Source organism: Colius striatus, chromosome 5 (genome assembly GCF_028858725.1).
Source record: "Colius striatus isolate bColStr4 chromosome 5, bColStr4.1.hap1, whole genome shotgun sequence".
NCBI lineage: Eukaryota > Metazoa > Chordata > Aves > Coliiformes > Coliidae > Colius > Colius striatus.
In genome coordinates, this window is record NC_084763.1 from 35,497,608 (window position 1) to 35,524,734 (window position 27,127).

Here is a 27,127-nt window from a genome sequence, read left to right on the forward strand (position 1 = left end):
ACACAAATCTCTGTCAAACTAGTTATTTGATCCCACAATGATACACAACCGATCTCTCCTTGGAGTATAATTCATATATTACATAAAGTATAAACAAGCTCCTCTCAGGCTCCTCTAGAAATTAAAACCCATGCTTTTACTCTTACCTAATAATAGCAAAAACCATATTTTATCACTCTACCATTTCTACCACAGTTGGTTTCCTTCAAATGATAGAACATATGGTGAATTTTTTTTTTTGTTCAGTTCCATTTGATTTCTTTTGAGATTGATCTATGGTTTGATCTACAACTGAAAGACACTAGCTGTCAGTTAAGTCATCAAAGATAATTCAAATTGTTCCATAGAATGGCCATTATTTAATCTTTCTGTCTTGTACTAATGATAACTGCTGCTTTTTTCCTCCTCTCTTTCCCTGAACACGCTGCTGCTCTTGAGCTTACATATGCTGAAATATTCCAATAAGATTCAAACCACTGCCAACACACTCCTACATAAGCATTCAAGAATGATTATTTAAAATGACAACCTCACTTTTTGTTTTATTAAATAAAGACAGCATGCAAGAGAAATAAAATAATCACAGCGGTTAACAAGGCAAAAAGATATTCTAGCACCCATGATATAGCATGTATTTATAAAGGACCATTTTCATTTTATCTTTCACCAAGCAAATCTGTAACTGATGTAGGCATTTATTCAGATCTAGCAAGATGAACAGGCTTGTTAGCAGAGATGAAAAGTGGCTGACCACGTCCTTCACTCACTCGTCCCAGAGGACGTTCAGCCAAGCATATATCGGAAAAAATTGCCCATACTATCCTTTTAATACAATAATAGATAATGCTGCTGGAGAGAAAAATACAAAGCTGTACCAAGAAAAGCATTGCTTTTAAAACCTTCCCCTACCTTTTTCTTGATATTTACAAACTGCAGGCAGTGCTGCCAGGGAGTCTCACCAGGGTGGCTGCCGAGAGGTCTCATGTGGTGTTTCAAAGCTTCCCACCACCTCCCTCTGCCTGGATTTTAAGCATTCCCAAGAAGACTCACCCTGACATGCACAGAATGAATCCTGATCAAGTTGGAAGCATGTGATAACTAGGCTTCAGGTTGAAAAGGGAAACCCCAGGACCCAATTAATTCCAGAGATTTAAACAAGACTCATCTTACCGTTTTGCTGTTGCCCAGATCAGGTTAGATTCACTTGCAACTCTTTGGCATCTCTCGAGCAATGTTAGTGTTTGCAGTCAGGCCAGCCTCATTCAGCAACTGAATTCACAACATCTTTCTGCACTAGCAAGCTGAAACGGTACGGCTGTACTACAGCTAAGAAAGGGGGAAATCTAAAGCAGAAAACAAAGAAATCCCTCAAGACGAGGTAATCCCAGTGTAATAAAATATAAAAGCTACAGATGAGCACTGAGAGCACAATATTTCTTTGTATGAATTTCATTAGCAATCCCATGTACTTTCTAAAAAGATTTTTTTTTTTTAGATATATGATGGACTTGCCTGTGGAGTTCCCAGATAGACAGAGTATTCAGGCTCTGCAGCAGCATTGCAGCCACAGTAACCATGCATGTACTATCTAGCTAATTTGCAGCAGTCTTTTTGAAAACATGATTTATGATGTAGTACTGCCTCAATTTAACACAGAACTCCAACCAAAACAGCTAGTGGTGATTTCATAGGAATTAAGGAATAAAACTGAACATTCAATCAAAAGGATGGAACTAATCACTCCCAACTGAATTACATCCCAGTCCTTAAGAAAACTAGCAGGTTCTTCAGGGACAAATGATATTAAATCAATAACCTGTGACCACCAGGAAATAACTACTACAAATGCCACTGTTCGCTTTTAACAATACAATAAATACAAAAAAGCATTGAAAAGGTATTGAGCCAAAATATGAACTGAAGCTAGTTTTAGCATTTCAAGGATGAAATGTAGTATTTAATTTATGAATATACAAAATATGCTACAGACATCTACTCCATGCCGGAAGCTGGTAAGCAACAGACACCTACTTCGTGCTGGAAATCCACTGCTGAGCCCAAGGAAGCTTGGGTGTTGTAGGAGGGAAAAGAGGGCAGCAGGAGCATACCCTCAGGAAAGGCTTCTCCAAAAGGGAGGCAGCAAATCTTTTCCATCTCCTACTCCTACAGCAACCCCTGCTGGCCCTTGCTCCCCCAGAAACCTCCCAGAGTTGAGGAAGTGCTGAATAGGCAATGACAGGAAGCAGTAACATATGCATATGTGAAACCTTCAAGAGAGAAAGAATGCAATTCAGTTGCATTTCATTTGTACGCAATGAGGAGGTTCAATGAACTAGCAGGTGAAACACAGCCGTGACAGCTCCAGTGATGCACATCACAAGACTATCAGTAACAGGCTCCTTTAGAGTCCCACTTTGAAGAAAGCAGAGGATACTTTAAACTCCACACACTTCAACTCAACGTTCACAGCTGAATCTAGCATCAGTGGCTTCAGTGATGATGAAACCTGAATGCCCAAAATTACATAGAACTTGTTATTTTTTTTCCCCTCATTTCCCTTAGTCATATTGCAGAAGACTGCTCAGTTTCCTGGGTGTTTAGGAGAATAGAGGGCCTCACTTCTAAAAAAAAAAAATAATAATAATTTAAAAAATAACCCACTTTATAGGCCAAAGTTACTGTTCTTGGGTGTCTGAAGTGTGGGGGTAAAATTTATCTGAGTATGAGGGAGAACAGACTGAAAGATCCTCAGGATAAAAAAAAAAACAAAACACCAAGCCACAAACTAGTGAGTAAGCACCCGCAAAGACCAATGTGTACCAAAAGACAGGCACCCCATTAAGGGAAAGGTTATGGACAGCCACAGGGAAAGGGACACAGAAGGCAGAGAAACAAGGAATGAATTGCATTCTAGAAGCAGGCAAAGCATTGGGCCAAGGCACGGAGACAGAAAGCAAGCCAAAGAGTCCACAGAGTAACAAGATCTAACTTAAAGAAGTCAAACTCTCCCATATTTTTTTTTTTTTCATGAACTGAAAAAAATTGCACTAATTGCATTAAAGTCCTTCTTGTTGCCTTCAATACCCTTCCATAGATGCAATTCCAGCTGGGTTTTGGCTTTCCTAACCGCACCACTGCATGCTCAGATGATGTCTCTGAATTCTTCCTTGTTTACTTGTCCCTTCTTCCACCTTATGTATACTCCCTTTTTGAGTTTTGTTAGAAACTCCTTGCTCATCCATTCAGGCTTCCCAGAATTTTTACCTAACGTCCTCCCTATTACTCTTATCCCATTCCTTCCCCTGTGCTAGCCCCATCCCCAGACTGTGGTTGAACACAACTTGGCTGGAACACAAATATGTGTTCTGTTGCTACTCATGGTACTGTAAACAGGACTGGGAAACCTGGCTGTCAGGCAAAGGCTCTGTGGAATTACACCTGGGATTGAAGGACTATACAAAGCCTCCCGTATCATGGTACTGTTTGGGTTTTGGGGTTTTTCTGGTTTTTGGTTTGTTTTTTTTTTTTTTCCCCAAGGGGGTGGGAGAGTAACTGACCTAAAAAAAGTTTCAATACAATTTAAAAAGAAGTTAAATATCTGTGGGTTTAGGTGTTAAAACTCTGCACGGAAGCCAGGTACAAATGGAAGCTTCAGTACTATAAATCATGCCACCACTTTCATCCCTGGGCAGATTCCATGTGGCACCTGAGAACAATTTCTTACATAGGCATTTTTGGAGCTTTTTGAGATTTAAAAAACCCACAGAATTGTTTAGGTTGGAAAAGACCTTTAGGATCATTGAGTCAAACCATTAACCCAGCACTACCACGTCTATCAATAAACCATGTCTCTCAGCAACTCATCTAAGCATCTTTTGAATACCTTCACATCACCCCAGGCAGCCCATTCCAGTGTTTAACAATCCTCTCAGTGAAGTAGTTTTTCCTAATATCCAAGCTAAAACCCCCTGGCACAACTTGAGCCCATTTCCTCATCCTGTCATTCATTACTGACCTCCCCCTTGCTACAATCTCCTTTCAGGTAGTTGTACAGAGTGATACATTCTCATCTCAGCCTTCTCTTCTCCAGGCTAAACATCTCAAGCTCCCTCAGCTGTTTCTCATAAGACTTTTTGTCTAGAATCTTCACCAGCTTTGTTGTCCAGCTCTGGATGCAGTTGAGCTTGTTTGGAGGTTCTAGGAGGGGAGCACACCTACCATATACCCTTGACCGATGAACGGTATGTCTCTATCGGGGAAGGTTGTCCTCTTCGACCAAGCACGCAGCTTCATGCACATGGAGCGGTGAGGGAGGAAGGGGCCACCCACCTAGCCAGCCAATTCAGCCAAATCAACCCTGGCGATCAATGGGATGACAGATATCGCAGCCAGATCGCCCTCACATTCAGAACCAAAGTGTCATTCTTGTAGTGAAGGGCCCAGAACTAAACACAGGATTTGAGGTGTGGCCTCAACAGTAGCAAATACAGGGGGATGATCACTGCCCTGCTGGTCACACTGTTTCTGACACAAGCCAGGATGCCATTGGCCTTCTTGGCCACAAGAGCACATTGCTGGCTCATGTTCAGTCTCTCCCAGGTCTCTCTCTGCACAGCTGCTCTCCAGCAGGTCAACCCCCAGCCTGTACTGGTGCATGGGGTTGTTCCTCCCCAGGTGCAGGACTCTGCATTTATCCTTGTTGAACCTCACCACCCTCTGGGCTCTGTCCTTCAGCCAGCTCTCGATTCACCTTACCGTCCACTCGCCCAAGCCACACTGTCTGAGCTTTCTGATGAGGATGTTGTGGGAGACAGTGTCAAAAGCCTTGCTGAAGTCAAGGTAGATGACATCCACTGCTCTCCCCTCATCTAGCCAGCTGGTTATGCACTCATAGAAGGATATTAGGTTGGTCAAACAGGATTTCCCCTTGGTGAAGCCATGCTGACTCTCCCTGATAACCATCTTTTCCTTCATGTGTTTATTAACAACACTGAGCATGAGTTGTTCCATCACCTTTCCAGGGATGGAGGTGAGGCTGATTGGCCTGTAGTTTCCTGTAGTCATCCTTCTTGCCCTTTTTGAAGACTTGGAGTGACATTGGCCTTTCTCCAGTCCTCAGGCACCTCGTCTGTTCTCCATGATTGTTCAAAAATTATAGAGAGAGGCTTAGCAATCACATCAGCCAGCTCCCTCAGCACTCTAGGATGCATCCCATCAGGATGCATTGATTTACGAGCCTTAAACTTGGCCAACAAGTCTTTAACCTCTTCCACCCAGGACAAGTCCTCTGCAGCCCAGGCCATCCTACTATCCTTGCTGGACTGGGCTTCCCTAGGGCGAGCCTTCACTGTGAAGACTGAAGCAGAGAAGGTGTTCAGTACTTTGGCCTTCTCTGCATCCTTGATCACCGGGGCACTCTCTGTGTTCAGCAGTGGTGTTATAGTTTGACATAACAGCTGTTTCTAGTAAGGCGGAAGGGGTTGTAAAGATGGCTTCTGTAAGAAGTTGCTCAAAACTCTCCCCAGCTCTAAGCCAGACCTACTGCTGGGGCTGAGCCAATCAGACAACTCCACAATCAGTTTTTAAGAATTCGGAAAAGGAGGGGTCTTCCTGTTTCTTCTTTCTGGGTTTTGATTTTTTTTTTTTCCCCAGCTGCCGGTGGTACAAGGAGTGGGAAGAGAGAGAGAAGCAGCCATGCAGACTCCAAGGTCAGTGAGGCAAGAGAGGAGGATGTGTGCTGGAGCAGAAACTCCCCTGCATCCCGCAGAGAGGACTGGTGAAGCTGAGATTTGTTTGCATTTTGTTAAAGATCCTGTATCAGGGGCAGTGACTCATTTTGCTAAAGATCCCACCTCTGGGGCAGTGATTCTCTTCATTAAAGACCCCGTGCCAGGGGTAGTGACTATGGCTAGAGGAGGCCGTGTCCTGTGTGAGAGATCCCATATTCACAGAAGCTGTGTGGAAGAACCCATGCCAAAGAAGCTCATTAAAATTACGCCCAGAAGAGGCCTTGTCCCATGGGAGGGACCTTGTATCTGCAGAAACTGCAACTGTGGGGAAGAATCCATGCCAGAGATATTCACTAAGGACTGCATCCCATGTGAGGGATCCTGTATTGGCAGAAGCTGTATTGCAGAAGGTACAACTGTGCGGAAGAATCCACATCACAGAAGCTTTCTAAGGACTGAGTCCTGTGCTGCTGATGTACCTGAAAAAAAAACCTCTTGTTTTCCTTAACTTTCTGGGACAAGTTTAATTCTAAAAGGGCTTTAGCCTTCTTGGTTGCACCTCTGCATGGTCTGACAATGTTCCTGTACTCTCCCGAGAAACCCAGCCATATTTACACCTCTCATAGATAGCTGTTTCTTTGTTCATCCAGAAGGCAAGAGGTCTCCATTCCTGCTTGTGGGGACGCACTGATCCTGGGCTTGGAAGAAGTGGTACTTGAAGACTGACCAGCTGTCTTGGGCACTTCTACCATCTAGAATCCTGTCCCAAGGATCCCTCCATGGTCTTTTAACTTGACTTAGGATTTCCTCTTCAAGAAGCTGAATACTATTTTCCAAGCCTCACTTTACTATTTTTGTTTAGTCTTATTTTAAAGGTATTTTGAATAAGTATTATTTTAAAGAATTCTGTTAGTCTCCAATTACTAGCCAAAGATAAAGTTAGGAAATACAAAGGCCAAAGGCATTAGATTTCCAGAGTGATCAGCAGTTAATATACACAGATACCAGATGCAGAGCTTAGTCAAGGTATGGAAATTCATAATTATTCATCTTCTAGGAAGAGAGTAGATCTGTAGGCTTTTCCACTGGGAGTGAGCCTCTAGTTAGGTGTAAAACAGGACTCCAACATACCTTACTCTGAAATAATAAAGCATGCCTTGCTATGTAAAAATAGTCTTCCCACAGCTATATCTCGCTCATACTTACAAAAATAAACTATTACATACAGACAGAATTCTGTCTCAGCTAGTACTGTGTTCACGACTTTGTATTAAAATTACACTGTAAAAAAAGGCCTATCTAGAAAGAGCATGAAGCATGATATCAAGTGTCAGGTAAAATAATCTGCATCATCTTTGCCTAAATTCCACATTCCCAACTGAAAGACAGTAAGTGATGGCAAGGTCATTCACTTTCAGCATTATACAGTTACATGTGCTGTCAACAATGGCAACATTTCACTACAGAAGTTGAGGTGTCTTTGTAATACACTAATAAAATACTAGACAAAAAAAAGCACCATAATTTCCAAGACTTAAGATGTACTTGTATATACACACAATCTCATGTTCTGGTCCTAAGTCTTCATTTACTAATATAGTGTGAACAAAGCACCACAACTTAGACTACTCAGTGAAAAAAAAAAAAATATATATATATAAACATCTCAGTCAATCATTTTTCAAAAACATCACAAAGAACTAAAGCAGTCAAACGCATGCACTCTGTCTGAACGATTATAACAATCAGTAAGATGTCTTAGTGGAGTAGCTTTAATTAAACTAAGCCATCTAGTATGACATAGAATTCCTAAAACCTCATAGTTGACAATGCTCATATTTGCAGTACCAAAAAAAAAGAACCACAAACACTGTAGTTGATCAGGAAAGGGTAGTAACACCTCTGGGACACAGATTTTGATGATTAATACTAGCGACACAGTTTACAAAGCTTTTCTTTAGGGAGAGTTACAAAGATTTAACATTTTTTTAATATCTACCAGTATAACCCCCAGGGAATGCTTAATTTTCAAGTTACATTTGTTGCTGCCGCTGATCTCACATGGGGATAAAGCCCAGTGATATCCCATTTCCAAGTCATCCACAGCATTAAAGAGAAGAAAGCTTTTTATAAATGAATTAAAACTTAACATAAAAAGATGAGTTCACCTTCATCTTTTTCTCAAGTCTAAATATGCCATGTACTGAAATCCTTGTCTTATTTGAAAGCACTGGATTTTAGCTTCCCTTCATTTTCTCTTTGAGGTACTCACATGAAAGGCTTTCTTGGTTGTGTCAGGTTTCATTATTTCACCTGATGTCTTTCTACATTGCAATAGAAAATAATTCTATTTCTCTAACAAAAAAATAAAGGTATGCACAAAATTTAGGCTATTGTGGTCAACATTCCTGTAATGTAGATGAGAAGCCAGAATAAATTGGCTGTTTACAGTATCCACTTCGAAAAATCCCTGTCCTACTCTTCTTCACTAAGCATTGTTTCTCTGAAGCCACAATTCCAGTCTGTAACGTTTTTGCTACTGAGTTTGTCACACAATGCAAATGCTGAATTCATGTTAGGAGGACAGTAAAGCAACCACCTTCAGGTAGGAATAACTGTTGACAACTACCAACATACAACTGGAAAATTTCAGCTTACCAGCACTGTTCAACTGCCTCTATCTCTCCCTTACACAACTTATTAAGAAGGATAATCAAAATTTCTGGTGAAAAGTCTATCACAGTAAATGATCATGTAATCTACAAATTCAAGGTGTCCTGGTGTCCTATGTGGAAAGGGTAGAAACTACATTAAATGAGCATCATATCCCTTCAAAATTTTAAGCCAATTGAGATAAAATTGTGAAGGCACTCCAAAAGTGAGACGATATGGTAAACTACTGGAGGGATCATGTAGATTATTTTCAGAAAATTACTTAGTACTCTTGAGAGCTTCCTCTGTAGCCTCTACAGTACACACAGAAACTACTTCTACAGGATGTCAGACAGCTTGAGATATTCCTGAGTTGACCTGAAGCTCAAAATTTCATCTACTTTAAAATATAGTTTATCCTGTATTTTCTCAATGAAAGGCAGTGATAAATGTTGAGGTGAATATAACTGCTCCATTAAGGAAAAATGACACTGTTGCAACTGAAAGGGGTTGATGGGAGTCTCCTGCAGAAGAGCAAGGACTGCTTTAAAAAGCTAATAAAATACTGACTTGGAAAGCAAGTGAAAAGTTGGAGATCTTCTTTTACTGGCATTCACAATAAGATGGAACTGAGGGAACCTCACGAGTATTCTCTTGTCCTCATTCTCTCACATGGGACCTTGAAGTACTCCAAATCTGTGAATTCAAGAGGTTTATATGACTGTGCATTTACATGATGTTTACCTGCACACATCTCCAGTGGCATACTGACAGAACAACTTCCCTAAATTCTGTCCTTCCTGAAATTTGGTATCCAGCTGCCAAACCTGAAGGGTTGGAGGAAACATCACAATATTTCCTCTGCAGATAGTTGCTATAAGAAACTCTGTCCTTGGTTGTTTTTTTTAGAAATAACTAAAAATGTTAATAAAAGAGCCTCACAACAATGACATTTAATCCTAAATACGATTTTGTAGTGTTTTGTATCCTGAAATAATTTCAGCAATTATTCCAAGCTCCCCACAAGCCAATTTCCTTTTAACCGGTCAACAATCTGTTGATATTTACTCTTCACTGTGTTAATCTTTGAGTTGTTGTCGTGGTTTTGCCCAGCCGGAGAAAAGGGGGGAAAAAACCCGCGACTCCTCCCCCTCCCCCTCCCGGCGGAATGCGGAGGGGATCGGAGAGGGAGGGGGGGAAAAAAGTAAAAGAGCCCGCTTAAGTTGAAATAAGAACAGTTTACTGGAGAAAACTGAAGAGGAACTACTATAACAAAGACAAGGGGATATTACAAAGAAAACTGGTGAGTGATGCAGTTGCTCACCACCCGGGACCCGACGTGACCGACCGCTCCGGACCGGCGACCGAGAGGCCGCGACCCCGGAAGAGAGTTTCTTCCCGCCAGCCCCCACCTGTACCCTGGGCATGACGTTAGGATGGTATCGAATACCTGCTGGCCAGCCTGGGTCAGCTGTTCAGGCTGTGCCCTTTCCTGGTTCCTCACGGGAATTACCTCTATCCTGGCTCAAACCAGGACAGCTGTGACAAGCATTCAGAAGAACTATCAGTCCAGGAGCCATGGCAGGCTCTGTGGGAAGTACCACTGATACTGGTGGGTATCTCAGGTTCTGTTCTTTGTCACAGGAAATATGAGACACTATAAAAGCATGTTTGCTACAGCAGCCTATAGAAAATGTACCCACAATCACATCATAGGGAAGAATAAATAAATGATTAGCTATCACCTAAGATGCCTCAAAGGATTCAACATATATGATCTAATCAATCTCTATGGCTGTCATCTTACTATTATGGGGACAGTAAAAGACAATAAATGTGTTTGACAGGGAAAGAGTTATGCTGAACTAATATAGATTACATGTTCACATATAATGTACTATAGTAAGGTGTACAAATCAATCTCCTTTCTTTTGGTTCTGCTAAACGGAGATTCAGTTCTCAGCTTTCCCTCTAGAGATGCTACAGTCTTTCAGTTATATGAACAGGTCATCACTGTAAAACAGGTATAAAGCCTTAATTTAAAAAAAAATTAAAAAGGTTTTAAATATTAACACAATTGAAATCTGTCAGAGGTATATACATAATAACAATCATACAAGGTAATAAAGGTTCATCTGGTCTGTTTCTGAAAGCAACAAAGTCTATTAGAGGACAACAATAGATAAATGCGATCCTTTTAACCAACAGCAATTTACTTCATAATTAAGATATTAAATCCAGACCTATTTCTCAAAATTTGTGCACTTTCGAACTCATTTATATCTTTGGCATTCAGGTGGTAGAGAGTTACACTACACCATACAGATAGAAATAACTTATTCTCTCAAAGAAAGCAGAAATAAAAGTCTCTGATTATTTCTCCCTAAGTCAAAGCAGCTAAAAAAATGCTGCACAATCATTCTCTCTTCACCAGCATAAATCCAGCTTGTGATCTTACAGGTTACTATCTCATCCTCCCTCAAGCCTCTGGTTTACACTCTATTATATGTCTAATAGGTCTTAATCTATTACTTTCAACTCAATGAAAGCTGTATTGCACTTCTAACTGATCATTCTCAGCTGCATCCTCTGTGTCATCTTCTGTGTCATCTTTGGTTTATGATGATTATTATTTTGTATGCTATTTAGATAAACAGGATTTCTTCAATAGCATGAAGAGCTTTGGTTTTGTTCTCCTTTCTTTTCCTATTGTTTTCTGAAGGTTTACTGCTCTTTTAGATCACTGATGAACACCGAGTCACCATCTTCAAGCTATTATTCAATCACCCTATAATTCTTATTCAGAAGGTTTATTTGTTTAGACTCCCCATTACTCACATATAGCTAGAGTTAACTTACTCATATGCATCAGTTTGTACATATTATCATGAAATGTCATTATTATTTTATCATCCAAATAGTCTATACTTCAAAATCCTTGGTCAACTTTTGGCAGTTCAACTAAACAATGGCTTTTTAATGCATCAATTTTCATCCATCTTCCAAGTCTTTGTCTTCTACCTGGAATATTACTTGTCTTTCTAAGTCTCAAAAATTGCTATTTTACCTGTTTTGTATGACACACAAAAACAGATGTGACAAATGTATAAGCATCATGCAAACTGCAACAACTGGAAAATCTGATGAGAGCAAAACACTAGTTATATGGTGGTGTGGTATGAGATCAGAGAAGTTGCTGACAAAAAAAAAAAAAGAAAAACTCAAGTAATATCTGATTTGGAAATACTGTAGATTTTAACGATCAAATGTGAGAAGCTGCTGCAAGAATCATCTCCTTTCCTTTCAAACAGAATTGTCTAGAGGCTGCATTATCTAATGGACAAGATTTTCACTACAGTGTCCTATACTTTTGTTCTGTTTTAATTAAATTGGTCCAGAATGATGTACACCAAAAAGGCATGTCAAAGCTCAATCCAATGCAATGCCAAGTCAAGTTTTCACAGGAAACAAGGATCAGAACTGCAGGTATTGCTCTAATATTTATCTGCTCTTTGGTTAATCACCAAATGTTGGTTTTGACTTATAAAGTCCTTTACTGTTTGGGTCACTGGCCCCTTGCAGACTGCATTTCTTGTCTCATTTTATCTCAGTAATTCAGAGAAGAGGATTGCATTCATCTGGGCATTCTCACTGAAAGACACTTCAGTCTAGAAGTTGATAAAGCTTTAATGCATGTTTAGCAGCTTATCTATTTTTCCAGGACATCCCAGACAAGAAACAGAAAGCATCTCAGGAGTGAACTTTGAAGATATAAAACCTCAGAAAGGAAAAAGAGAAAAAAAGCCTGTTCTTCATACTATAAAAAATGTATCTATGAAATACAGTTAGTAGTGGCATATATCCTGCACCTTACATGTTCACAGAGCACCCACTCACACAGAAAACTCCACCTAAACATTTTGGTTTATTCCTCCTTAGATCATCTCTTTCAGCATCTCTAGAGCCAGACTCCATTTGAGTATGTTCTTGGAGATATTCTGCCTTACTATCCTTTTGTGAAGTAGAATAACATGAACTTTCATGTGATGGACCACACAGTGGCTATTGAAGGCTGGAACAGATTTCTGCAACAGACTTCTTCCATTGAGCTCCAAAGCAAATATGTAGCCTATCAAGAAATTCCAAGAAGCCTCAAAGGTTTTAATAATTTTAAAAGGAGTAAAATAATAATTTCAGAGGGGAGAAATTTAACACTTTGCTATTTCTGTTTTGGACATTCCAGAGGGTACCTAAAGTCTGCACATATTGATCTATTTTGCAGGAAAAAAACAATCCAGCCTACAGATAGATGTACATGACCAACAATAGGATATGAGGAAATGATTTGAAGGTTTAGTTTTAGGTAGTCCTGTGAGGAGCTGGGAGTTGGGCTCAATGATCCCAAGAGGTTCCTTTCAACTAGAGACATTCTATGACTATAATTAGATCTCCATTTTATTGGATAAAACTCTGTTTACAAAACCTTTTACAGGATTAGGAGCAAAATGAAAGTAAAAATAATACTGCATTTAATTAAGCATGGTAAGTGGAAAAAGGTCTAGAACAGTAGAAGCATCGAAACATATAAATTATGTTTCCCCTAGAGCATTTCAAGGACAAACTACAACTTCACATTTCACTGAGGAAAGGTTTGAAGGCCTCAGAAATGTAAATGCTGCAGAACAACCTTTTTGAGGTATAATTCCCAACAGAACTGGATGTCTTTGAGAAAACATATATACATAAAGGTACTAAAGCATAACATTATGGCTACTGCCTGACACAATTTTGACAAAAATCCTGCAATGCCTTCAAAGCTTGTAATATTGAGGGCTCGTATGCCTAATAGCATATCTGTCTGTCCTCAAAAAACATTGTGGAAATAATCTAAAATTTTAAACATTAGACTGAATACTAACAGATATGATTAGTAAGGCAATAAAAAATCATATAAGAGAATTCCATCTAAGACTCCACTGAAGCCACAGTGATATAAAAATCCAAGCATAAGATCACTTTAAAGCATCTTATATTTGCTTTTGAATTTCATATACCAATCACAGGTTTGATACTTCCTAAATAGCTTCTATTTGAATTGCTACAATTAAAATGTACACCTCATACTCTGTACTTATATCTGAAGTGTTTATATTCCTGAGGAGTCTCATTAACCTCAGTGCAACCAGTACATGAAGAGATAAACACAGAAAAGACTGGTTGTTCTTTAACTGCCTGTGACAGCCTGCACTACCAATTACAAACACATGCACAGATGGCTAACTGGTTTTATCAGTTTTCACAGCTCTGTGAAGAGGGATACCACCTTTCACAATTCCTCTGAAGGCTAGTAGCAACAAGACAAGCAGAGGTCAAATGGTGAGCCCCTTCAGGTCCTGCTACCCTTGGTCAAAAGGAAAAAAAGTTTTACAGTACTGTACAAGACACACTCAACATCCCCAATGCAATTTTAAATAGGTCTTCAGTATACACATTGATTTCATCTCTCAGTTACCTTTTGAAATGCTAAGAAGATTGTCACATAAATGTCAAGTTCTCGACGTTTTAGAACAAGAACAAAGGTTATAAGACTTGCTATTAAGTTGTCAGGACAGGCAACACTAAAATCCTACTATAAAATTAGTAAAGTAAGTGTAAGCAACAGTCTTCACAGCTAAAACTCAATTTTAACAGGGTATTTTGGTTCAAATTCATTGTATATAACATCACTCCTTCCTTTAAAATATCTGATAATACAGATCTCTCTCATATAGATTCATCTGTAGCTATGCTGTTTAAAGGAAGATTAGATCACAGACTTCTGTAATTAAGTTTAAACAGGGACACCAGTAATAGTTTCTATCCCCAAAAAGATCAGCTGTGTGTAGGCCATCCGTATCAGTGAGTTTCACTCCTATTTGCTGAAACAGAATGCAATGACAGAGGACTCCACAGAAATACTTGAATTCCCATCAGGAACTTGTGCTCCAAATATTAGGTGTCATCTTCCCCCACATTCCTAAATTCTTGTCCATTCTCCCTAAAACTTGATGCAGCCTTCACTCCTAGCCCTCCATACCCACTCCTATACCTCTTCTCCTCCATAAATGCCCATATACACAAATGTCCTTTCCTAATGCCTTCCTGAATCCTCTAGATTCCTTGTTAAGCTCCCTTTTCTGTCTATATTACAAGCACTGAATATGCTCAAACTAAAAAATAGCTTTCTGGCTCTCACGTTCTCAAAGTGTCTCAGATCATCACCTGAAACCTAAGGGGACGTGTCACTAGTAGCAGTCTGAGTTTGTCCCTTTTCAGTTGGAAGTCCCTTCTCATACTTCAACATCTGTACAGGGTAGTAAGTGCAGGTCTTATAAGGAGTCACCATATACTTCTTACAATAGAAAATTCTTTAAAGTTTTATATATGCTTTAACAAATCTCTAATATGCATTCATTAAGAGTTTCTCAGGGTACTAAGTTCAGGAAAAACTTGGTTGAAATGATGGAAGTAGAAGAAAAATCCTTTTTGGAATGAAGATTGCCCCTTGTAAAACTTAAAATCAGGTAATTTATTGAGGCAATAATGATGTGATCACTCTTAGACCTGCTGAACTTTCCTGAAAGCTGGCACCCACAACGTGATGCAGCAAACAGTTTGACTGAAATTGCATGTGCTGTCAAGTGAGGAGAAGATCCGTTCTTCCAGTTCTGCCATGGAGTCGTCGTGACGCTGGGCTGCACTTCTACTGCTTCATGAACATGGAGAGAGACCAAGCAGAAGGTATTGGAATTTATTCAGAATGAAGTATGCCCCCCATCTTTTCCCTCAAAATCCACACTTGTTTCTAGGCTGGTGTATTTCTGTTTCAAAGAAGCACTGAAACTAAAGTGATTTGCACAATGATTTTTTTTATAGGGCCTACTTACTGACTGTGTGGTTTTTTTAAAAAACAGCTGTAAATTGACAGTCAAGGAACTCAAATCGATCTTTTAAAAGTGTGGCTTAATAATGTTGCCTCACTGAGGACTGGTTAGTATGATGACTACCAGTAAAGGCTGACAGTAGTATTTACAGAGATCTGAAATAAATTCTTGTCCTGTACCTGAAAAGCTAGAGGATCTTATTTTTCCCTGCTAGTATCAGGTATTTATCACAAAACAAATGAAACTGCCCTTGGAGCCGTCTAATTCCAAGGAGTACGCAAGGCCTGCTACTGCCATTTCCCAAGCCATTTCGATGCAAATTAAGAAGTTACATAGCCTGTTTCACAATAGGTGACTAGGTGAGAAGTCTTTCTGCAACTCTGGGAAAGGCAATACAGTTTTCAAAGTTGGCACATTTTTCTATATGATCTAAAATCTCAAGAGGTCTGAGATTTGCTTGCACTAAATTGATGTATTCTTCAGTCTCCAGTCTTGCTCTTCCAACTCAATTCCTTTAAAGCTCAACTTTCGAGAAGGCAGGGGGTAAAATATCATTGAATATTAAACAGTATAGTATGTCTCCATTGCCCCAGCTGTAGCAAACAACATACATCAAGTGCATCTCTGGGGTTACTTTCCAGAAATACTCATTTACATGTTTTAATTGCTGCTTTTCATTTCAAACCTAGGTAACGTAAACAGCATTTAGGCCTGCCCTTATCAAACAGCTGCTCTTTAACCAAAATCTCAAGTCAAAGTAATAAAAATTAACACCAATTAAAGATATGAACCTATTCCATATGATACACTGTGAAACTAGTATATTAGTACTAGAACAAAAACATAGCAGGAAGTTTTTAAAAATATATGCAAGAAAAGAAGGCCACAAACTAAAAAAAAAAAAAACCCACACACTTTATTTATGCAATCATAAAGTTAAAAAAACACACACCTGAGTCTTTCTTTAGCAAAGTCTAATACATGAATGGAAAAGGTGAACTAAACAGAACCATTAATACACATGCACAGTGTAAAAAAACCATCAAAAACACACGAAATTTTAAAGCTGATGTGCACAAGCATTCCTTGAATCATATTACATACAACTGGCAAGTTTTAATGCATGTAAACCAAAACTAAGATGTAAAAATAGGCTTGGCATGAGTCCAACGAACATATTAATATGAAAATACTGTGACTGCATCCCTCTTCCTTAAAGTAAAAAATTAAAATAAATTCCTTTTTTTTATCATAGAAGTGGTAGGATGTGGTAGGATGGTACACAGCTTTTAATTTGTGCTGCAAAATATGGCTTTACCATGATAAAAGATCTTAATAGCTTAAGTTAGCTATTTCCTAACTGAAACACAGATTTTCCATAGACTATTAGATAAAGGCTCTTACACTTAAAACAGAAGGGGAAAAAAGAAAAAAAAATTAAAAGTGCTCTTTCACAAAGATGTTTAAAATTTCAGCCTTAGCAGAGGTTCATTTTACTGTTTTTGACCAAAAAGCTAAAAAACCCCTTACCAATCCAAAAAACACATTAGACAAATGAAACTTCTTTGTGTTATTAAACCAAACAGAAACAATACTGAATAAAGTCTGTCTGACTTCATCTTGCTATTTGCAAGGCTGTCCACCCTCCCTAGTACTGTAACGTTTTACTATCTTCAATATCCACTGAGAAAGAGAATAATTTCCTTCTCCTTTAGATGGAAAATTAAGCCTCAGACATTTAATAACTTGCCAAAAGCATCATAATACTTTCTCTGCCAGAAGAAAATAAACACTATTTTAATGCAGCTTGGTTCTAAGTTTACAAATACTGCAAAATCTGATGTATTCATTTAGTCCTAGTCTTTTATACAAATGCTAATCTGCTGTCAGGTTGGCAAAATCCAATGACAGCATTTCCTTCAATGTCATTTCAGTGCTTTCCACCCAACAGAAAAACCCTAGGGTTTTAAAGTTTGACATTAAACTATTACCTTGGCTTAACATTAGCATCAGCAATTAATAGTAAAGATATGAAATGAAAGATACTGTGCACAATACCAGAAACATGCATCTTCACTTCCTCCATTCATCTCCTCATTCCAAACACATAATTTCCTACACTTACTGTAATCTATTACGATATGCCTCATAACGAAAAAGAAATGACGTTTCTTAATAGATGATGTACTGCAACTAATTGCAAAGCAGGCATAACTACAGAACACTTGCAATACTTTAAAAGCCCTAGAATTCACTCATGCCACAACTACAGAACAGATTTCGGAGAAAATGTGCTGTAATTTACTCAGCTTTATGTGAAAAGTAATCACATTATGGAACTGTTTGGTCACTGCACCGTAAGTAGTGCAGGCAGTGGATTTTTTTTTTTATTTCTATTTGTTTTCAACCAGGAAAATTTGTAGTTATGACTTTGAACAAAAGTATAGAAGGCAGCTTCTCAAATTTAACTGTCTGTGAGCTTTCACTGGTTCAGTACATCTGCACATACATAACTGTACATATCACCAAACAAACATACATACTTATGTTTGCAAATAATCATCCAGACAACTCAGAGGTGCACATTCTCTGATTTCACACAACCTTACACTACATGGCACCTGAGCTCAATGATCTAACCACAGATTACTGAGAAAATATTTGAGCACATTTTGCATTGATGGTATGTTACCTAAACACCTCTACAACAATTTTAGGGTTGGCAGTGCTAAAGTATGGACTACTATTCTTAAACATTACAAACCTACACAAAACAATAATTCAAAATTTAACCATTCAACCTTAATTTCTAGCCTCTATCATATTTCATGGTAAACAGATTATGAAGAAATCCCACTATCTGGTCTCAGAGGAATTAATACACTGTCCTTTCTCCCAAAATTTTCACTAGAACATCAATTGGATTTCAAAAATTTACTAAAAATTTATCTTAGCCTTAATGAGTAGCAACTGCAAATAAAAGGCCTTAAATGACGTACTGACAAATTTAAGTAACTTTTAAGTAATGTTTGAGTATAATAACTTCTGCTATGAAAAGAAAATTAACCCCCAAAATGAAAACCTAGTGACCTGTTTTCAGACACCTCAGCTGTTGGCCTGTTAGATGATCTATGGGTCCTCAACTAGCCATTTTTTCCAGTTAAAAATGCTTTAAATCACAATGTTTTAAAAGGTTGTCATAATATTGTAAAAAACTTAATAATGTTTCAATATTTTTTTTGCTCACTTATCTTTAAAATGCTTTTCTACCACTCTATTTGCATAATGCTTAAGTTACTTTAGTTGTGTAAGAACATACACAAAATACTTTTCAATGGTACATTTCAATTACACTCTCACCTCCTTCCACCAAACATACAAAGAGAATCTGCCTCTGCTCCACTGATTTCATTGCAGCCCCAAATAAGTTACATTCCTCACAAGTCTATTTGTCATATCAGAGCTTATGGTTAAAACGGTAGCTCTATTTTTTATAATCGGATAATATTGTAGTTACAGAAATACTTCCTCTAATCATTTCAGGTAGACAAGTGTTTATATTCCTATCTGACTCCAAAGTCCCTCTGTCACTGGTCAGCGTTGCCAACCCCCCTCCAGCAACACTCCAGCTGCTTCTTGTCACACAGCTGGTGCACTTGTAACCCATTGCTTATATGTTACCCACCCAAATGGTTGGCATCCCAGTGGATTAAACTGATCCTGTGCACAGAGCAGACAACAATTGTACAAAGACCTGATACTCACCATTCAAATCACTTATGCAAGTAGCTAATCTAGTCTCCAGCTCAGAAACATGTTATGGAGACTCACCATTTGATACAGTGTGCCACAGGACAACCATAAGTAACTGGGAACATTCATTTACTTATTGGACTAATAGTGACAAGAGTGGTTTGCGTTACTCTCTAACACGCAGAGTCAAACACATGGGGACGGGGCAGCAGTAAAACTGGCAAAAAAAAAAAAAAGTAGAGTAGATTTTAAAAGGTCAAAGCAATTTTAACAGATATTTATTGAGGGAAAGCTCAAGGGACACAAGCAAAGGTAAAAATGCTAAGAAGAAAAAAAAAGTAAAAAGGAAGGCAAGACTTTCGGCAAGGAGAACAGAGAGAGGTGGATGCAATCATGTTCTGGAGGCTTCTGAAGCTAAGACTTTGGAGGTTAAAGTGGGGACAAAAAGGCTTTACCCCGAAACAAATCCAACAACAATTTCCTTATTTCATTTGGAGAAAGATACTGCAGTCTTTTATCAGAGAAATCAAAGCTCACCACAATATGTATAAATCCTCTTTATCTGCAAGGCTTAAGACTTCAAAACAGCCTAACAGGCACACAGGTAACACTACCAGCCATTAGACAAAAGCCAGCCTGGGTTTAAGGCATCTGGACTGATAAAAAAAACCTGTTAGCTGGTGTAGAAAACTACCTGCATTCTCAGCGCAGCTCATCATCAGATCAGATCAGCCGCAGGCAAATGACAATTGGAGACGCCCTTCCCAGGCAAAGCAGAGATGTGAATGATTTGTGCAATGACAAATCCATGTGTCAAATGGACAAATCCATGTTCCTTACCTAATAGGCCAATAGTCCAGCTTTTGTACTCTACTCCAAAGAGCTTTTTCTGGGATACCTGAACACCACTGTTTGTAGTAGTCAAAACACAGATTACAGAGATCTTCTCAGTATTTGCTCAGGCACCCCAAGATCCTGCCCAGAGTTTACTAAGAGCAAATGGGTCAGTGAAGCAAGTGTTCAGTCAAATACACAATGCTCAGAGTCAAGAAAGCAGCTGAGCGGATGTAGATGCTATCTAGGTTGTTCTTTCAGACAAACAAAACATTAAGAGCTCCGATTCATGCTTTGGAATAAGCTCCGTCAGAACACTAGCTACTGGTGCACAAGATCCAGATGATGCCAGAGAGAGATCAGACAGTGATGAAAAAATGCAATGCTCACAGCTATTTTTAAATATACATACACCTCTGATACTGTGTATTTATGTAACAGCATCTCCTCATCAAAAATAAAGCTACCACCACTTTTACCAGAACCTTAGAAAACCACCCCTCCAAGGTGAAGAAAAGGGAGTGCTGTCAAACACCAAATCCCATAATTTTCCTTGGCACTGTGATCCTGCATTAGCACTTGCCATCCTCATCTAAACAAGTCATGGCAAACACACCTTTGACAAGAGAACTACAGAAAAAGATTGTGGTGTGCTGCACAATTTCTTTAGTTGCCAGGTAATTAAGTGGTTAGATGCATAAGCAGACCATCAATGTTATTACAAACTTGGAAATGCCTTCACTATATTTGAAAACACCCATAATAATCATAAATTTCATTTTCTATAAGAGAACAGAGTATCAGTAGGAAAAAACCCACACATGAAAGAAAATAAAAATATTTAAAACTCTAGAATAGTAAAAGAATATTTTTTTCTCTTTCAAGTATTTTCAGACAGACTGAATTGAGGCTTCCAATGCAGACAACTAAATATTGAAATCTGCCTGAAGTAGACTTCAGAGTACGTAATAATCCCTTAGGCATGGAGATTGGAAAAGGTCCCAGATGACCAGAGAATGGCAAATCTTGTACGTGTCTTTAGAATAAGACCAAAAGGACAATCAGGGAATTACAGACTAGTCACCCTCACTTAGGTCTTTGGGAACATGATAAAGCAAATCCTCTTGGAGCACATTTCCAGGCACATGAAAGTGATAGTGACTAGGAACAGTCTGCACAGATTTAGCAGTGGTCAGTCCTCCCGAACTAATTGGTTTGTTTTCTCTGATATGACAACTGGATTTCTCAACAACATGATGAACTTCACCAACCTTAACAAGGTTTTTGACAGTCTCCCACAGCATTCATGTATTCAAGTTAAGATACTGCAGCCTGGGCGTGTGCATAAGTAGTTGGGCTAGCAAAAAAAAAGCTTAGCTCATTGTGCTAGGGGGTAGTGATTAATGGTTTGCACTCCGGCTGGAGGCCAGTAACAAATGAAGTGGCACAGGGGCTCATCCAGAGACATACCCTGTTTGATATCCCTACCAATAACCTGGAGGAGATGATGGAATGAACTCTTACCTAATTTGCAGTTGATGAGAGGTAATATTGATATGTCAGAGCTGCCATCCAGAAAGACTTGGACAGGGTGGAAATATGGTCTGATAAATTTTAAGCAGTTTAACAAGGACATACAAGAAGTCTGGCATCTGGGAATACAGTCCTATCCCTGAAATACACATTGAGGATGAATGCACAGGGGCAGCTCTGCAAAAAGCAGCTGCACAACATCCCCCATGACCCCAGCAGCAGTGGGGGCCAACAACTGGAACAGGAGCATAGGTACCCTTTGCTCAGCACTCATTAGATCACATCTGGATTACGGAGGCCAGATTGGAGCCCTTCAGCACCATGCAGGCACCAACAAATCTGGGAGTTCAACGAGAGGCATCCAAGATGGTTGGGGGGGCTAGAGAAGGAGTCCTGTTAGAGCGTTTGAGGGTCCAAGGTTTGCTTAGATTGGGGAAGAGATATTTTCAGGGGAATCTTGTAGCAGCTCCCCAATATCTATACAGGGGTTATAAAACAGACAATCTTTTTATGATAGCATATGATGGAAGGAAAAGAAATAACAAGCATAAATTGAAGGAAGAGATTCAGAGCGGACATAAGGAGTTGAAAAGGTTATGCAGAGAGGTTGTGCAGTCTACACCTTTGGAGGTTTTCAAGATATGACTGGATAAATTTCTGAGCAGCCTGCTCTAATTTCATAGTTCACCATACCCTGAGCAGGCCATTGGACAAGAGACTTCCTTAGGTCCCTCTAACCTGAATTATCCTACAGTTCTATAGGATTCTCTCTACTGAAGAGACCCTCTCTGCAGTAAAGTGCTTCCTGACAACTCATTAAATGAGAAGCTGAAAGGACACAGCACTAAGTAAAGCAACAACACTAACTAGACTACTCAGTCAAACTTGTCTACTCAAAAGATTTCTAAATGAGATTTAGAGTCTAGCAGGAAAAAAAAAAAAAACACATTATCTCTTAGTCACTTAAATGAATATATTTGCCTTGCTTAGAAAAATCACAAAGCAACTCAAGTAATCCAGGTTTAGTCAAAATGTGATGTACAACTTAGTCTTGAATTTATAAAATGTTTTAGTGTCTACAAAGGAAAGCATTTGTGAGTTTGGTATATTTCCTACCTTGCAAAAAGAAACTGGCCAGTTCCCACCAGCCTCACTGCAGAAATCAGTCAGGGTAAATGAATGCAGAAGAAAGAGAAGGTCCCTTCCCACATATGGAAGTACTGATTCAGAGATGCTCAGCATTCAGTATTTCAAAAGGAATGCCTGTTGAAGCTGAAAAAAATATCTTCTAAAGGAAGGATCTTTAATTTTGCAAGGAAACTTCCCAGACTATTCATCCCACCATGATGAAATGCATGTTACACTATTGGCTGGCTCATGAGAAAGTTTTCATTTTATAGCATACAAATTTGCAAGCTAGTACATTTCCTAGAAGAGAAACAAACATGTAAATTTTGGCCTATGATCTTAATGCTAGGCAATTTTCATTCCCAGAATAGAGGGACATTTTATTAAAATTTTCCCTAAGGAAAATCAAGGTGCTGTTGTGTCAGCTTTTTATGCAGCAATTCAGCAGCTGAGCATTTGCATTAATTGAGTATGATACTGGTGATGATTCTCTTCTGTAATCATTGGATATGCTCTGTTTCTCCTCCAGATGGTCCTTTCCCAAGTCCACAAAATTGGCTGGGAAGCTGTTGTCCTTTTATAAATTGACAGCTATCCTTTAGGAGAGTGAGGAACAAAATTTCACACTACCTAAACATGCTAAGTATTAACATACTCTGAACGGAAAGAAACAAATCCCACCACTGCAGCGGCAACAGACATCCATCCACTGGAGTAAACCATCCATTGTGACGTGAGAGGTCAACAATCTGTGAAGAGTTAACATTAATTCCAAAAATTACCACTGAAAAACCTGAACAAAATCAAAGGCAAGATTCCAGAAATTAAAAAAGCTTATCTGCATTTAGTCACCTTTCCCTTTTTGTGAAGTCTGTATGTTATCAGTTTGTTGTTTTTTCCCCTTCACCTATGTAATGTAGGAAACAACAGTTGACTTAAAAATAATATACAGTTCCACTGAGGATTATGTTTTCACTCCAGGATAAAATCTAGAATTAGCTGTGTAATTGACTAGTGAGGTTCAATAGATCAGAACATATTGAACAAAGAGCTTAGCAATACTCAAGAAGGGATTGAACATAATGATTAATAGCCTCTGTAACTAGACTAAAAATTGCAAGAACCTCAATCTTCATGCTCCAGGGCACATAATCAGCTGAGATCGGGAATAAATTTCTGCCCACTACATTACTGTGAAGTTACGTGCACTGGGAACAGTTTATAGCTTTGGATGCTTGCAGGACCTTCAGTTTGGAAAGCATATACATTGGTTCTTAAACGTCTTAGAAAGCAGAACATTCCCAGGGAATAATTGCCTAAATTGAAACCATTTATGACAATTGTTCATCTCAACTAGTTTTTAAACTTTTTTAAAATGGCAAATATTATACAATATCATTAGCAAACTGACTTTAGAACTTCACTGCTCTTCCTTGGTAATTAGGAAAAGAAGCCATGCCACAGACAATCTCAGTCAACATCCCTCCTCTCCTAAACTCACTCTCACTAAACACATACACACAAAATAAAACTGTTCCAGTAAAATTTTTTTTAATGGAAACTAGTTACAGAAAGTTTTTCTAAATTGTTTGACTCTTATGAAAAAGGGTGAAACCAAGATTATATTAAAGTGACAATACTTCATTAGAAAGGAGAAGCTACAAAGCCTGAAGCCTAGGATACAGCATCTACAAAGATAAGGGAAGAATAAAGTAGAACTATTAAATTCCTACACATACTTGGAAAAAGTGAGCCAAAACATGACAGAAATGAAACCAGTCTCTGTCACCACGCACTAGAAGGAAAAGAGGACCTAAGGAGGAGAGTTACCAGAAATTGAAGGACAAATAACTAACAATTTGATTTACAGTTACTTACAGTAATAAGGAGTCATGCAGTCATCTCCTAAGATGCCTGGTACACTGTGAAAAACAAAGTCTAAAGGATGAAACTGGGACTGCAACAAAAAATGAAGAGCCTCACAAGGTTTTAGTACACTTAATTGGAAGACAGGTTGATACACAGGGCTCTGCAACTTCATTGTGTAGCAATGTACAAAATGTACAAAAATGGATGAATGCATCTTGTTTCTGCTCTGCTTCTGTGAAAATTTCTGTCAAAACCCATAGTTTCTACACTCTTAATGGTGCTATGGACATAGCTAAACCTTTAGGGATTTTTTTTTTAAATCCCAATCTGATTCAGAAAGGTCTACATCAATTTAGATGCAAATGTAGACACAAGATACTTCATAAAGCAAGTGACAGAACATAGACAGAAGAAACACCATAAAATTAAAAGGAAAATGTTTTTTTCTTCTTCCTTGTTTGCTACATTTTAACATTTTAAGGAGAATGGGATAAAAGAAATACCCAAAATTCTTTTTTTGTTGTAACTGAAAAGATGATTCAATGAGTTTTCATTATTTATTCATTTACCTTTATGAGGGAATTTCTCCCAAGATACCAAGCCAACTCTTTCAAAGCTGTTCTAGTATAACACAGGATGAATAAATTAACAAATTCACTTCAACGGTTTTCAAAGTAGATCCACGTTCTGCCCACATACATTCATGATCAATTCTCAGCACCATCAGCAGGTGCTGCCTACACATGCCAATCACTAACCTCTACAAACCCAAGAACTAAATGAAACCCAGCTCATGAGGTATAAGAACAAGCACGTCAAATGCTACCACACACACCTCCAAGTACAGCAGTTGCAGTGCCCAGACACTGCTACAAAAGACCAAAGTATTACTCTCCCTAAAGAGAGAAGGCAAAATAAATCAGTATTATGTAGGGAACTCTGGAAGGTAAAAATCACTACCTGAATCAAGGTAGTCCGTACAAGGACTATGGAGTTAAAAAAATTACATTTCTTTCAAATACAAAAATAGAACAAGGCTGCCTTGTCCAGCAGCCAGAAAACCAAAAGCATGAAAGCACAGTAGGTACCAGTTCCTGTTCTGGCCCAGGATAATTACTAAGAAGCAGCTGGAATGTTTTATTTGGAATTTCTTCTGAACAGCACAACTGCCCACAAGAATTTTGGTCCTACTATAGTTCTGATGGTCCAGTGTCAAAGCTTGTTTTAAAAAATCTCACACATTTAAACCACTTTCTCAAATGAAAAAGCACTCCAGCATTAAAATTAGTGGTCAGAACCTTGTTGATCATACACAAATACATTAATTTCATGTATGACACAAAAGTAACATATAAATAGACACGCTGAACAGTACCCATGTAATTAAACCATACTTAGCACTGAACATTTGCCTGCCACTTCATTTATAAACAGAAAGAAGGTACCCCCAAGGAAACAACCAGGATCACCTAGATATTTTCATGTTTTACATCAGACAAATGTACAACACAAGAGGAAGTAATTTTTACATGCAATATATCAGTGATTTCTTGAATAACTTCTCTAGGACATGGTTTGGAAGCTAGCAACCAGCTGAGGGGAATGAAAACCTGAGAGAGCAGACAAGATACTCCGTAGTACCGTTTTGTTCTGTTACAGGCTGTGACTGCAATGCATTATTATGCTGACACACAAGGATAAAGTTAAACTACATGTTTAGTTATCAATTACTTTTACATACAGAAGCTTTAGTGCTTCAAATATCTGTAGGCATGTTCTATAGCCTCACTTTAGCTCAGGACTCCATTTGAAATGCAAAGCAGAGCAAGTCCGTGGAACTGGAGATGGAACTGGAATCCATTACAAATTTTTCTTTTAAAAGTTTTCAGTTTGATTGCACACAGGTCACTACAGATTTTATTTCTCCATTTTGGGGTACATAGATGACTATAACAGCATTAAATTTATAGAAATATAAAGAGCAGTTCCCATTTTAGGGCAGTGGAGCTCATTCTTCTGGGCATTTACTTCTCCCAGCTCTTACTACCTTGACTGCCACCAACTTGCTCTCTTCCTAAGACAGAATTTCTATTTGCCCTCTTTCCTCCTAAGAAATACAGCTTTACTGTATGCCACTTAAACTAACAGGCAGTAGAGATCTCACGCTTGTAGGCCCTTGTCAACCACTAATTAGTTTTTTTTTTTTCTCATTTTCCAGTGGAAACGGCTATTAAAATTACTAGCACTCAGGCAGATGTTACAGTCACTTTAGCTAACTACAAAATGATATTACTAACACCTACTTCTCAGCAGAAAAAATGTCACTTGCACTGCAACAGCCCTTCCTTCAAACGGAAGCATCTATCTCGGTACAACAGTTAATAGGTTTTTGGCTGTAGAGCCCCTCCGGTCATGACAGGCCAGCAGCAGAGATCAGAGCAGTTCTAACAAACAAGAGCTGTGGCATTAACACTGCCCCAGCGCAAAGCAAAGCTCTCAGTCTGAGAAGCATCCAGTTGGTGCATGGGCTTGCCCATCACTTTCTAGTGAAAATTCCACCCCATGGACGAGCTTTCTCCTAAATGAATTGCAAATTACAGACTCATGGAGTACCAGCTGGTATTGTTTCTCAGCAGTTTTCCTTTGGTTTCATCCTCTTTCCCCCTCAATTAATACAGCAATAATCATGCCCTGTCATGTCTTACT

At 38.7% G+C, this 27,127-nt stretch overlaps 1 protein-coding gene across 11 annotated transcripts in view; it reads right to left on the bottom strand.

The window, feature by feature from the left end:
* CDK14 (cyclin dependent kinase 14) overlaps positions 1-27,127 on the bottom strand; it is a 440,472-nt gene that overhangs the window by 373,345 nt on the left and 40,000 nt on the right. Inside the window, exon 1 of one of the 11 annotated variants that reach the window (XM_061996212.1) lies at positions 1,171-1,239. The exons of the other annotated variants lie outside the window; for them this stretch is intronic. The gene's annotated coding sequence lies outside the window, so the exon portion shown is untranslated. Of the gene's footprint in view, positions 1-1,170; positions 1,240-27,127 lie in introns of those variants that run through there. 11 annotated transcript variants of the gene reach the window in all.